The following is a 16,015-nucleotide window of genomic DNA, read 5'->3' on the forward strand; positions in this document are numbered from 1 at the left end:
TATAATGACGTGTATACCTAAGGGGTCATCCATTAATTACGTCACACGAATTTCTAGGTTTTTTGACCCCCTCCTTGTCACACTTGGTCACATTTGGCAAACCCCTCCCCCCTAGTGTGACGTCACATTTTTTCTACGAAGTCGCCAAATCGAATTAAGTAAGTATTATTAATATTTTATCAAATTATTTTTGACGATATAAATATTAGTAATTTTATAACCCAAAACTGCTTGGGAAAGAAAATTAAACGAATAAAAACGATAATCGTTTTAAAAACTTGTTATTTAAATGTGCAGCGAATAAAATAATTGAAATAAATTTTCGATTACTGATGAAGTTAAAGTGACGTCACAAAGTTTGTGTCTCCCCCCTCCCCCATGTCACAATATGTCACATTTTCTTGACCCCCTCCCTCCCCCTAAACGTGTGACGTAATTAATGGATGACCCCTAAGTAATGTACCTGAATATATAATGTAGGCGTGTACACTTGCCTTAGGGCCGGTTTACATATTGATTATTAGTGTTAAGAATGAGTTCATGCATTTGATCTCGGTTGATCGATGTTCGAAATTACATTGATATACCACAGATTTCAATTGTTTGGTTGAGTTAAATGTAATGCCTCAATGCCCGTGTTACAACAACGCTACATGCTACATTTAATTAACATTTAAACTTAATTTTTTTTAAAGCAAAAAATTATTTTCTTTTTCAAATTAACTATACCATTTAGTTCTATTAAACGTACTAAACAATACTCCGAAGTTCTTATTCTTCTTCGTGGTCGTGTCCTCATGAGGGAGGGACTCCTATGGGTTATTCTTCCTACCACTGCTCTCCAGGCCTCTCGATCTTCGGCCGCATCGTTGCCTGGAGCGAAGTCTGGGTAATATTTTGGACCACATGTGACCACCTACTGGGTGCACGCCCTCTAATCCTAAGGGCCCCCCCACATCTGGCGTCTTTCGAGCGTCGGCGTCTGTCGGCGTCGGTCCAGCGCTATGGAAAATGACGTCGCTGCGCAGTTGCGTCGACGCTGCGTCGACGTTGCGTCGACATCGGCCATAGAATTGTAGACGCCGACGCTCGAAAGACGCCAGATGTGGGGGGGCCCTAACCCCGTGGCCCCGAAGTTAACGGAATTCAATAAAAACACGGTGTAATGTAGTATTTGGTGTTAGAGTACAGTCACCTGCAATAATATGTTACTCTTCGAAGGCCGCAAAAATATCTGACACGCTCTTATGGCTCTATAATTTATATTTTCCTTCTTTTTACTGTGCAGCTGTGATCCTCTAAAAACTAACTTTTTGCTCATTCTTTCAAGTACTTTTTTACACACAAATTATGATAATGATGGTATCCTATTATCCCTCATCAGGGACATAGGGCTCTCAGAAGGGTTCTCCACTGTTGTCGATCCTGCGCTGTCTCTTCGACATTTCATTACATTATACCTAAAGTAATTTCAAATTGTTTTTTTTTTGCTTCCCTCCATGTCTATGAGTGTAGTTTTGATATTTCACAAAGAGCTAATTTAACTTCATTTGGTAAGATTTAGGTTTAGGGCGAAAATAATAAAATGCCATTCCTTAACCCACCAAAGGAGCGGCAGCTGACGTCCATGAGGGATCATACATAGCCGTTAACCACTAAAGTGTCATTCTATGGAACTTGCTAACTATGTAAACAAACCGCCATACTGAAATCATGATTTAGTGACAGTTTCAATATGGCGGTTTGTTTACATAGTTAGCAAGTTCTATAGACTGATACTTTATACGAGTTATCACCCGGGCGATTGGTCATGGAAATCTGTTCCTGGCCCGCGGTCCAGAAATTGTGGTGAACCTTAATTTTTTTAGGTCCACTTGCACCACCTCACTAACCCGGGGTTAAGCGGTTAAACCGTGTCAAATTGTGCTGGTAACCATGGTACCTAACTCCAGGTTTAACCGGTTAACCCCGGGTTAGTGGGGCGGTGCAAGTGCCGCTTAGCACCCTAAAATTGCGGGCGGGGCGCGGGGAAGACGCTCGATCAATACCGCCGACTTTCAAACTGCTTTCGCCCTCGAAAGTCGCTTCTGTCGAGCGTGCCCCGAAATATACAACTAGAGATGATACAACGCTAAGCATGATTTTTTCTTTTTGTCCGAAATGTTATATTATTACTAGCTTTTTTCCCGCGACTTCATCTACGTCGAATCAATAACAGAAGCTAAAGTATAACGCCTGGATAATGTGTAATAATATCAATTTGATAAGCTTAATTGCCTACATCAATTATCAGGCAATTTATTAACTCTCTCAATTCCACCCCCCTTTTCACTCTCTTTAGGGATGATTTCCGACATGTCCTATGTCCTTAGTATCCTATGTCCTTCCCCGGGACTCAAGCTATCTCTATGCCAAATTTAAACTAAATCCGTTCAGCGTTTAAGCGTGAAGAGGTAACAGACAGACAGACACACTTTCGCATTTATAATATTAGTATGAATTATAGTTTTTTTATGCAATTTGACATTAAGAGACCACAATATATATACATCTCTAAGTAATTGTAATACGTTTAGTTACGTTACTTTGAATGGGTAGTTGCAGTTAGTTGTAGATATTTTATAATTGTTGATGTATTATTATTATTTTTCCTTGTATGTTAACTCAATGTTGACGTGTTAAAAGTGCCCTTGTGGCCTATTTGCTGAATAAATGTTGAAGCATGTTGAAGTTGAAATGAATGTATGTAACACATAATTGATTCTGGGAAAAGTAGTAAAAAGTCTGTCAATGTCAAGTCTAAGTTTCTGATTTAGGCCATAAGATGGCAGCTATCTTCCAACGTGCACGGTCCCTATATATGATATGATTTATTTATCTCACAATATACAATGTCACTTAAAATTACACATGGTAAATTTTTAGGAATTTATATTATTATTAGATTTTTTTATAGTAACTTGCATTTGTTCTTCTCTCTTCTTGTTCTCCGTCTGAGAGGGGATTTCGAAAGCAGTACCAATGTAAATCTTCAAAAATTAGTTGTTACTTGTAAAGCAAAGTCACCTGATGTTCTTTCGATGTGAGTATAATATAGATGTAGACATTGTGGACGATGAAGATGAACGAAGGAAGGAAGTATTCAAACGTGTATGTTATGTGCTGCTCAAAATGGTATTCCTTTGATTTTTACTATTGTGCCGACGCTGCTGTAAATACCAATTAGGTATTTTAACCCCTATTCCTTCAGTACCTGAAACAATATAAAATATTATTTATTTATTTTAAACTTAATTGCATAAAGACGTCATAAAAAGTCATTACGTAACGTTACCATGGAAATCTGTCCACACGTGACAGTTTTTCGTGCATACCGGTGTTCATCGATTTATAAGACGTTATTACGTCAAAACAAAATAACGGTCAGGTTACCAAATTTTATATTAAAGGAAAAAATGGAAAAATTACGCTTCCGGCAGGACTTGAACCCGCAACCTCCACAATCCGTGTGTTAGCTCTGCCAATTGAGCTACGGAAGCCTACCAGAATCTTGCGAATCTTTCCATTCCTTCCCTTATGTATACACGCCTTTGGGGTGGCGTATTGAGAGTTCACCAGTAACAATGTGCTAACCCATACTAAATCAATTTTTTAACATGCAGATACGTCTGCGAGCGATATTCCAAATTTTATATTAAAGGAAAAAATGGAAAAATTACGCTTCCGGCAGGACTTGAACCCGCAACCTCCACAATCCGTGTGTGTGAGCTAACACAATGGATTCTCAATGCAACTTGAGACTCCGGTGCCATTAAAAGATGTAATCGTCTTTCGGTAGATGTCGCTATACGCCACCCCAAAGGCGTGTATACATAAGGGAAGGAATGGAAAGATTCGCAAGATTCTGGTAGGCTTCCGTAGCTCAATTGGCAGAGCTAACACACGGATTGTGGAGGTTGCGGGTTCAAGTCCTGCCGGAAGCGTAATTTTTCCATTTTTTCCTTTAATATAAAATTTGGAAAATCGCTCGCAGACGTATCAGCCGGCCTAGCCAAGGTTACAATCGCTATCGCTTCGACAACGATAACCATTATGTCTCTCTATCACACTTCCATATTAGTGCGACAGTGACAGTTGCGTTTCGATCGCTACGGAGCGTAAGCGATCGGCATCTTGGCTACGCGGCCTGCATGTTAAAAAATGGGTCAGGTTACCACTCTATATGATTCCGTTCCCGTCTTCACACGCCGTCTTCACCCCACCCCGTCTTATCTCGTATATACCACCCCCTGACATACATACATATGAGTGGGAGTTATTGTAACTATCGCGGGCAACTCTATATAGTTCCATGTCTTCTTCTTCCCACCCCGTCTTATACGGGTATTAGGGTTATATACCACCCCTTGAATACATATGAGTGGTAGTTATTGTAACTAGAGTTAGACCAAGAAAAGTCTACAGCGATTTTGAAAGCCGATGCAGTGCAAGTGTTATTTATACGTCATAATTTCATAGAAAAATGACGTTTAAAATGACACTTGCACTGCGTGGGCTATCAAAATAGTTGCAGACTTTTTTGTTCTAACTCTATCTATCTCGCGGGTATCTGTACCCGTACCACGAGTCACTGACATTGACAAAACTGGCATATACGCTAATATCTCATTAATTTACTTTCTATATGTACATCTCGCTCGCACTAGTTACATTCTCGAATGTCAGTGCCAAACTGGTGGTAGCCACACTGTTCTATCCAGGATAATTTTCAATCCTTAGCGATATTTTATGAGATGAATATATAGGTCTTATTAAGCAAAAAGCATATTTTAGGACTATCCCCGAAATCGTGAAAAATTGGGTCTTTCAATCATTTTGGTTTAAGATGTCGATGGAACAGCTAACTTTTATGGTAACATTCCATTTCTAAGCGCTGCTGCACTACCGGTACTGAACGCGTCGCTGTCATTGTCAATTTCCATAGTAAAATGGGCAGTAGTACAGCTGTCGTTGGAAATGGACTGTCACCTTTATTCGTCATTTCAAGTTTGGTTCCATAGTAAAGGTTACTGTGTGACTTAAATATATATTTACCTCGCAAAATATGGCCGAAGGTTGAAAAATCAGCCTGTGTAGTTCCACATCTTCGCCCGGTGTCTTTTCCACCCCGTCTTATAGGGGTAAGTATATACCACCCCCTATGTGCGGGGTTATGAGCTTAGCTTAGTGTTTGGTTTTAGTTATAACTTTGTAACAAAAGTTATTTATACCTGCTAATACGGATAATATGGTAACTATGTAAAATTTAATATATAAGTACAGTAATATCGTGGGAGAGGAAAACTCAATGGCCGGCTGGGCATACATGAGTAATAAACCTTTGTATTTATCCTATATACTCTATATAGCTTAACAAAATGATACAAAGAAGAATAGTAATAATAATAATTAGCAACAAAAATGTCCTAAAACACCCTAAAACTTAACTAAAATCTAAAACACTATATCGTTGATGACTTTCGTTAGATTAGACCGGGCCGTGTCCGGGCCGGAGCTTCCAGCGCATCGTTTTCTATGGAAAGCATCACGTGATCGCCTGTCGTGTCATAGAAAAGTAAGCGCTGGAAACTCCGGCCCGGACACGGCCCGGTCTAACGTGACTCATACTTTATTGGGTAGTATGTTACCAAATCAAATTATTTTAGTATCTGTTTTTATTTATGTTTTACTACTTGTTTTACTTGTGGTATTTAAAATGCTTTGAATAATCATTGATTAGGTCACGGATAAAGATCGCCAACAGGTCAGAAATATCCAGTAAATTCTTCTTCTTTCCGCTGCCCTTATCCCATGTTATACTATGGGGTCGGCACATGTTTTTCTCTCCATTCTCCTCTGTCTTTCGTGTCCTCGGCACTCACTCTTTTCTTTTTCATATCCTCTTTCACACAATCGATCCATCGTTATAAATTTCCAGTAAATATTTTCTCAAAAACCCAAAAGATAAATAATAATCACACACATAACAATATTCAAACGTCTTAAAACCTGTAATTCAACCCTTCAGATACCGTGAGAACGCAGTGAGATACTAGAATCTTCCAGATCTGACCCCGGGGCAATCCGGGTAAGCTAACCCTTTGGATGCTGCGTGAGAACGGGACCAGACGCTAGAATCTTCCAGATTTGACCCCCGGGTTAATTCGGCTAAGGTAACTCTTTGAATAGTGCGTGAGAGCGGTAGGGTCATGGTGACCCTAGGTCATCTAAACTGGATGCGGGATGAATGCTTCGGATGCTGTGTGGGAACTTTGTAAGTAGGGTCATTTTGACCCGTAGGTCATCTGAACCGGATTTTAAGAAGACCGTTAAAATTACTTTTAAATAATATTCTAAATAGTTGGTAGAAGCTCCTTATGAAATCATTATGTTTATGCAGTTTAATTAAACTATAAAAATTAGGATTTTTTTTAATTGTCGTAGAAAACACGTATGGGTACGATTATGAAAAATTTACTTAGGCCTGCCATTAAAAAACTGCACATAATCGAATTTCACGTGTATTAAAAGAATTATTATGTTGCATTACTATATTTTATTAGTTAGGTACAGCGAAGCTGCGACATTGCATGGAAAAATCATGAATGAATTAATTGATAAAGTCGCCTTGCACTTTTACGGCTGATGGTACATGTAGTTTATTTAATATTTGATAAATAGTTTGTAAATCATGTATATAGTATGATATGCTGGTAGGCTAAAAAAACATAATTTGCATGCCTCTAGATTATTGGCGAAATGTGCTGAACACGCAAAATTGTATGTTAACACCTAATTTCTGTACCTACCACATTTTTGGCCAATAAATTTCTATTTCTATGTGTTTAATATGTTATTGTGTATTTAATATGTGTGTGTTGTGTGTGTGGGTGTTTTGTGTGTATTTCATATGTGGTTGTATGGTATGTGTGTGTGTTATAATGTGTTTTTTTTATATTTAATATCTTTGACTTAGCAGATGCGGTTACATTTACATACATATAAACACAAATTCAGATGCAAGCAATAAGCATGCATGTCGGTCGTGGGAAACATATTTACAACTGGACAGGTACCGGTCACATCCCATTGATGTCGCGGGGCCCCGGGTCAGCTCTGACCCGAGGTCAATAGTGGCGGGACGTTTGAAGGGTTAGATAGTTTACGCTTTCACTATTTCACCCATTTTGAATCAACGCAGAAAAGAAAGTGATAAATTTCAACAATTATTTTATCTTTGAGCACTTTTGGGAGCTGGTTCGATTAAGCAAATGTTTTTTTTTATGTCAATTAAGTTTTTCGTTTTTTTTCAACGGCGGATTCAGTTTTAAGCTGTGCTCGCGAGGTAGAGTTTGACCAAGAAAAGTCTGCAGCAATTTTGATAGCCCACTCAGACCAAGTGTTATTTATACGTCATAATTTCATAGAAGTTCGCTGCTCACTTTTCTTGATCTAACTCTATACAGCTCATAGAGTTAACTAGTTAAAATGTAGCTAGGTGCATTTTTTTCTTTCAAATCGTTAATTATGTAAGTACAGCCAAAGAATTTAATTTCCTACCCATTTCATACCATGTCACAGCAACAATCAATAAGAATAAATAAATAAATAATAATAATAAATATTACAGGACATTCTTACACAGATTGACTAAGTCCCACAGTAAGCTCAAGAAGGCTTGTGTTGTGGGTACTCAGACAACGATATATATAATATACAAATACTTAAATACATAGAAAACACCCATGACTCAGGAACAAATATCTGTATCATCATACAAATAAATGCCCTTACTGGGATTCGAACCCAGGACCATCGGCTTCGCAGGCAGGGTCACTACCCACTAGGCCAGACTGGTCGTCAGAAGAAAGTCCATACTATTGTCACTAAGGGTGGTATTCCACCTATCCTATTTCATTGTCCAATGTGTATTGCATCTAAAATTTTGCTTTAATGAGAGAGGGAGACGCACTGATATTGGATAAAGAAATTGGATAGGTGGAATACCACCCTAAGACAAGGTACAAAATGGGTGGGAAATTAAATCATTTTTCATTTAATTTCTGTTTCATTTTCATTTATTCACCATAAATTAATATGTGCGTTACATGGTATGTCGTTACAGGCAATCGAATACTTAAAATAAGTACAATACATTACAATAAATAGAAATGAATTAAAAGTAATTGTTGTCAATCAGTATAATTATAAATTTTCCCTTTAATTAATTAATAATCCTTTGACTACCAAAAAATAATAAAGCAGCCAACATTTATGAATAACGCTGTAAAATATCGTAATTGTTAATAGCAATGCAGTGCTATTATAAAAACATTCAGTACACCATAGATAAATGTAGACCTGTCGATGGTGTGGGTCGCGCGGGTCAACCATGCCATGGGTCAGTACTGACAATGACCAACAGGCATTGAAAGGGTTAACGTTTACAATTTATGTAATAAAAATAGAATATTATGAATTAATACCGCGTTTCGGTGAAGGAAAACATCGTGGAAATACCGGACTAGTTTTGCCTCTCGGTTGGAAGTTCAGATGGCAGTCGCTTTCGTAAAAACTAGTGCCTACGCCAATTCTTGAGATTCGTTGGCAAGCGGACCCCCAGGCTCCCATGAGCCGTGGCAAAATGCCGGGACAACGCGATGAAAATGATGACATATGTCAAACTTTGCGCAAGATATTGCAAGTGGCTTTACCTACCCGTGAAAACTAAATAGTATTTTCACCACACCAGCTCGGAAAGGCTTACTTTGCACTTCAAAAAGTGATAGCAAAGTTGCATTTTATTCACATGTGCGGCAAAGTAATCAAATGCAAATTTTGAGTTGTTTTCTTACGATTGCTGGTAAAATTTACTTTTAAATGATGATTTGGGATGATAAATATTTAATAACATTCATTTGGATTTGCTTTTGTTTGATATTTTTTTTACATTTAATATTTGCTTCGGGTTGGTGTGGTGAAAAATGATGTGTTTCACTCGGGGGCAAATTTTGTTTAACCCTCGTGCTTTGAAACCCTCGCGACGCTCAAGATTCCATTTTCGAACCACTCGCTACGCTCGTGGTGGAGCGGTTAAACAACAACTTTGCCCCCTTGTAAAACAAATAACTATTGTCGTCTAAGGTAGGTACCTAAATAATATACTAGTACGTGCCGCCCCACGGCCGCCGTATCTTATTTCGGTGTGAAATATCGCGAAAGTTCGGCCGGCAGTAAAGGATATGAAATATGTCTTGGGGGGAGTGCGCCTTAAGCCAGGGGTGTGTTAGGGGAGGTCGTTAGGAGGGTGTATTGGATGTGCTTGGGAAAATTAAGATGGTTTTACATGTAGAATAGTTGGAGTGTTATTGTAAGTTGTACCTACTGAAAGGTATCGCAGACAGTCGGCTGGATTCGAACTTTGGTATGTATAATACGTCAAATATTAGGTCTAGATACATGCATCGGATATGTCAGTGTTAAAAGTGACGTTTTTGTTTGAAGAAACGTTACATATCCGATCCATATCGTGTCTAGTTCGTCAAGTATTAGTTCGAATCAGGAGTGTTGGAGATTTCTTTCATTTCACTGGCAAAAGATAGACATGTTAAAAAATTGGGGTTAAATTGACCCACCGTGGACCCACCTAATCTAAAGCTCAATCCTTACTTAATATTATAAATGCAAAAGTCACTCTGTACCTCTTCACGCTTAAACTGCTGAACCGATTTGAATGAGATTTGGTATGGTAGAATATATGTAAGTACTAGAAAAATAGCTGTTTCTATATTTTCTACATACCGTTATCTAGCACCTATAATACCATCAAATCAATAGGCACGTCTAACTCTAACTGCCCACATCACACAATTGATGTGTCAGTGTCCAAAATGACGTTTTTGTTTGACGAAACGTCACATTCGACACTGACATCTAATCCATACCATAGCGTTTCTAGATCCATTAATTAGCGTATCTTAAACTTCGAATCGGGCCGAACGTATCTCTAAAAGCTTAATTCCAAATTCTTCAATAAATCCGTCCAACTAATTTAGTTATTGCAGTCTGTTGCCTTCAGATTGACGTCAAAATACCTAATCGAAGGGGGTAAGAAGGCGGGCCAGGGGGGTAATGTACCCCAGGGAGGGGGCGCTAACTTATGCAAAACAAGTTCGGCGAGATGACGAGGTCGATAGTAAGGGCTTTAAAAAGGGGATTGCAATTTGGGGCAAGGTTTGAGAGAGAGGTGACAAATAGTGTTGAATTCGGTCGCGCAAAAGTAAGGTCTTTGAAACTCGGATCGCTTCTTAAGTAGTAGGTAAAGTTAGGCCAAGAAATGTCTGCAACGATTTTGATAGCAGCAGTGCAAGTGTTATTAAGTGTCATAATTTTATAGAAGTTTAAAGTTTAAAATAACCCTTGGACTGCGTGTGCTATGAAATTCATTACTGACTTTTCTAACTCTAGTTACAAATGAAATGTTACCAACTACATAAGGGCCGATTAGTACCTCTACCATGAACTGGCAGAGTATATTTCACTTACTTAAAGTGAATAAATGTGGCGTATGTCACATTTTACATTTCTGTACGGATTACCTAATATTATGCCTAACTTCACTCCACTCCAAATGATGCTGTCCCTTTCTAAGTAGGTACTTATACAAAAAAATAGAGCAAGAATTGTATCGGGGGATTTCAGCGTCTCTAGGAGGTGACTCCTAAAGAACTAAATATAGATGGTAGAGGTGTATATCTATGCTAGCTAACGGCGTTTTTTCAAACAAAAACGTCACTCCTGACACTGACATATCCGATCCATATCGTATCTTTAGCAAATTTTTGACGTATCTTAAAGTTCGAATACGGCCGATTGTCATATTCCCTTTTAAAAGGATGTTCTCGTTTGTCATTTGGAACAGCTCAAGAAAAAAATCGATACACCCTAATAGGCAAGCAAAGGGACAAATGAAATGACCCAATTTTCTTAAGCAGGCCCTTCAGCCGTGAAGGGACCGACCCTAGCTTTGCCCTATCAAGTAAAAATGCCTTATGTCACATAGGAGTTATTGGCTCTTACGACGTTTATCCACGGAAGGCATGGCTACTTGCTACGGCGATATGGTAATGCGTTTTTAACTAAAGGTTGTAAGTCGCACGTACATTCTTGGCGGTTACGACGTTTGGTCAGGGAAGTTCGAGCTAGGGTGCCTATTTGGCCTAGTTAGGAACGTGCGCGTAAAGGATTTTTTTGGGTAAGGATATTATTGTACTCTTTTGCTCGTAGGGCCCTTTAAGTTGGGGTAGTTTGAGCGAAAAAAAGGAAAGAAATAGAGCGAAAAATCTGTTAAATCGAGGGTTATAGGCGCGAGGGTTGCCTTGCTAGTTTAGACCGTCAGTCGTAATTATTTTGGTATATAGGTAATCTAATGACAAAATTGTGTTAAAGTAGGTACCTAAGTAATTTTACTGGCGCAAAACGAATAAAAATATAGGTAAGTATGCAAAAACAAAAAAGGTAATAGGTAACCTACGTATTAAAATCGCCTGGCAAACTCTTGCCATGTCCCCTAGCCGCCCAGAAGCCTATAAAATGCTTTCAATTCAATTGGATTTGAATTTCAGTCTCAATAAAATTGCATTTTGTGTTGGCAGGTTTTAGATTTAGGCATATACAGAGTGAAATTTTAACCACCGTTCATACTCTAACTCGTCCGTTTTTTTTAGCATTAGAAAGAACTTCGCAGAAGTAAGCTTGTGGTTCCAAATCCGGCACTTTTAGCGGTAATAATTTGAAGTAAATTATAATGTATTGACCATGCTACATTAGATAATTCAATAATTATTAACAATTACAGAGCCTGATAAAAACTGCACGCTTGCTTCTGTGGAGTTCTTTCTAAAGCTAAAAAAAACGAACTATATACTTAGTGACTATAGGTCATACTGAACAACTTTTATTATGGGACCAATGCCGAAATCACGAAAAAAATTTGGTTGTTTCATACTTTCCGGGTGATGTCAAAAAAATTCAAATTCTCTTCGCTGATGTGATGCCGCTCATTTCTAATTGGGGTATTGGTCCCATAGTGAAAAGTTGTTCAGTAGGTGTAACCTTTACAGTCATTATTAGGTCATTACGCAGACGCAGGTCATTTATTGTTACTAATAAAATTGTATTAATTTACTTCTTGTTTAAAATTCGATGAATGTTTGTTATAACTTATATTTTATTTATTTGTACATGACTTGTCAAAAGTGCTTATTTTTAAGCCTACTTGAATAAATAATTTTGAAGTTTGAAGTTAAAATTTCACCCTGTATAGGTACATAAGCGTAATTATATCTTACACGTTAAGGTACATAAAATAACTCGTCAAAAGCGTCTCAAATTACCTGAGCAGTCATCAACCCTAATCAGGGCGCGGCAAGGGTCCGCTGAAGAATGAGAGTAATCTTGTGGTAATTCTACCCGCGTCCGAACTATCGCCGCAGCGGTGTTGTAGGCAGAGGATTCACTGTTACGGCCCGGCCATGACTTTGCGCGACCGGCGACAGCAGCGGCAACCGTAGGTTGGAGCGAGATACAGCGATCGTACCTTCTGTTCCCACCTATGGTTGCAGCGACTCGCCAGGCGGGTTCTCTAGATGCTTTTCGCTTCATACGGGGTTTCCCATGTTATCGGCTACGCTTGTAGCGCGTGTAGTTGTAGGTATTTTTACACTTTAGCTAAGCTGGTACGAAGACGATAAAACTCTAGAATGACTTGCAGTGCAAGGGAAAGTTGAAAGCACAAGGCCCGGTAGGTCACCAATGCGTTGGACAGGCCTAGTCAAAAATGCACTTAATGAACCACTCCACGAATGTACAAGAAGGGCCACAGTATGAGAAGAATGGCGACGGATTGTAAAGCTTGCCACCGGCCCTACTATGACGACCACGACCAATCTGACAAGAGTGTGACGAAAAGAAGAAGTAGGTATGTTTGTGGAAAAGCGTTTCGTCATAGAATAAATAATAGTACTAGGTACAGAAGACTCACTCTCTAACAAAACGCGTCTGTTACGATCAGGACAGATATGGTCGCTAAGTGGCGACAGCGCCACGCGCTGCTTATGGCTAGCCACTAAAATTGGTGTGGAACGGATGTACTTTTAGCTACCTGTAGCAAAGCGATGAAATCGCGGAGTGAGCCACGCGTGGTTTCGTTAAAGAAATCAAGAAACCAAGGTGACAATCGATTGCGCTTCGCCATCGAACTCGCTTTGTGTCTCTATATATCACTCATTTATATATTATTAATGTGACAGTGACAGTTGCGTTTCGTTCGCTACGGAACGTTAGCAATTGGTAGTTTTTAACTTACTTTCAAGTGCCCAAGCTGACTTAAGCTACACCCATCCCTACCCATACCAGCATAGTTAGCTATAGTGTACATAGTAGGTATGTTTGCAGAGGAGCGTTTTCATTAAAACTTGCATGGCTTCGACGATCGTCTGTTTACAGCGGTGTATCTATATATACTATATGTAGTATATATTTAGAGTATAGGTATATACATTATGTGGGTGTAAAAAGCCGTAGTTTGATATGGTTGAAGCTAGTTTTAGAAATTAAATAAAGGTATGTGTAGGTGTAAATGCTAAAAACTATGGTCGCTAGCTAAACTTCACTTCAACACTTCAAAAAGTCGTGTTACATACATAAACACTGATAGAGCTTGAAATTAGAAACATATATAAGGGTGGTATTTAATTAAAAAAAAAATCCAATGTGTAGGTATTACGTCTCTCAGTTTCCTTAATGAGAGAGTGAGATGTAATGACATTGGACAAAGAAGTTGGACAGGTGGAGTACTAACCTTAAACAAATGTTGTAGATCTCAACTTAGAAACATTTTTTACAGTACATATGGTCCTATTTTCCCGCACTAGTGCGTAAAATAGCACTTTTCGTGCGATGTCAAAAGTTTTAAGGGCCATATGTACTGTAAAACGTTGTACGATACACGTGCGAATAGGTAATTCGCAACTCGTGTCGATTTAAAACACTCCCTTCGGTCGTGTTTTAATTTATCGCCACTCGTTTCGAATTTCCTATTTTTCGTACTTGTATCGTAAATAACTATTTCCTAATTCAGTGTTAATCAAGGAAATGAAAATGGGATTTAAAGTGTTAAGACGTGGATGGTCTTCATTTTAACAATTATATCTCTTTGGTTCGCTTCTTCTCTTCTTCTTCTTTTTAGCCCTTTTCAATCTTAGTGATGTAGGCCTCCTTAATTTTTTTTAATCCATTCTGTTCTATTTTGTGCCCTTTGTACCCATTTTGATCCAGCTGTTCTTTTGATGTCGTCATACCAACGCATTTTTTGTTTTCCAAAATAAAAACCGGGCAAATGCGAGTCGGACTCGCGCACGAAGGGTTCCGTACCATAATGCAAAAAAACAAACAAAAAAAAAGCAAAATAAAAAACGGTCACCCATCCAAGTACTGACCCCTCCCGACGTTGCTTAACTTTGGTCAAAAATCACGTTTGTTGTATGGGAGCCCCATTTAAATCTTTATTTTATTCTGTTTTCAGTATTTGTTGTTATAGCGGCAACAGAAATACATCATGTGTGAAAATTTCAACTGTCTAGCTATCACGGTTCGTGAGATACAGCCTGGTGACAGACAGACGGACAGACGGACGGCCGGACGGACGGACGGACAGCGAAGTCTTAGTAATAGGGTCCCGTTTTACCCTTTGGGTACGGAACCCTAAAAATCGTCAGACCTACTTATAATATAAATCGTCGGGTGACAAGCAAAAGTCACTATCTAACACCATTGAAATTATTGGGCAATAAACCGTGTTACAAGTGTAATAAAGTGCATTGTTACTTTAATTTTTCGATAGAACTTAGTGACTTTTGCTTGTCACCCGACGAAATCCATGGTATTACGTACAACGTACAACTTGTACGCGAGGAGGTCCAACTGTCTGTTTGTCCGGCTACATTGTTCGGACACATTTAGTTGCGAACTGTACTAACTGCAGTTAGGGTTGCCAGATGGTCGGGATTTCGCGGGATTCTCCCGAATTTTAGCATGTGTTCCCGATTCCCGAAAAAGTGAAAATTGACCCGAAAAACAGCTGCACGTTATAAAACTACGATTTTAAGTTCCGAACCGTCGTCAAGCGAGCAAGCGACCCGCGTCGAGTTTTTTGTTTGTTCAAGATCTCAAAGAATTTATACTATTTTTATATAAAAACGTCTATGGGCAGAGCAGATGACGTAGTGCCTATAATGTAAAATATCGTTGTTTTTAATAGAATTACTTTAAACTGAATGTTTTTTTTCCCGACTTAAGTCCCAAAATCCCGAAAAATTTATAATTTTCCCCGATATTAACACCTTTCGATCTGGCAACCCTAACTGCAGTGCAAGTAGACAATGTAGTCTTGTCTGTCTGTTTAGATAAGTTGCTAGTCTTGTGTTCTGTGATAACGAACATGAGAGCTGTCATATGGAAAACTATACCGACACTTTACCATAATATATGTAACTTCGTATAAGATGAATAAAGTCTAAGGAAAAAACGTGCCTCGGAAATCAAGAAATAGTCATTCTCGCATAGATGGCGCACACACCTTTAGCCTATTCTCGGCTAGATGGCGTGACGACAACGTACACACATATTTCACAATTTTAATACATAGATATCAGTGAATGAGCATGGGTCAAAACAAAATAAAAATAATAAAATCATTTATCCATATATATACATTTTTTGGATAATTTTATACGTTTTCATTTTGAGTTTTAGTCGTGTGTCGATAGATGGCAGTAAATTTACTGTGACTACAAAATTTACAATGATGGACCCCTCTATACTATCTATTCTTTTTGCTTAAACTTATCCTCCTAAGACCCAAGGCCCTACCTATAGAACCTACTTATTCAGTTCGATGAAATTTAAATCATATTCA

The sequence above is a fragment of the Cydia fagiglandana genome, chromosome 18, assembly GCF_963556715.1.
Source record: "Cydia fagiglandana chromosome 18, ilCydFagi1.1, whole genome shotgun sequence".
NCBI classification, from domain to species: domain Eukaryota; kingdom Metazoa; phylum Arthropoda; class Insecta; order Lepidoptera; family Tortricidae; genus Cydia; species Cydia fagiglandana.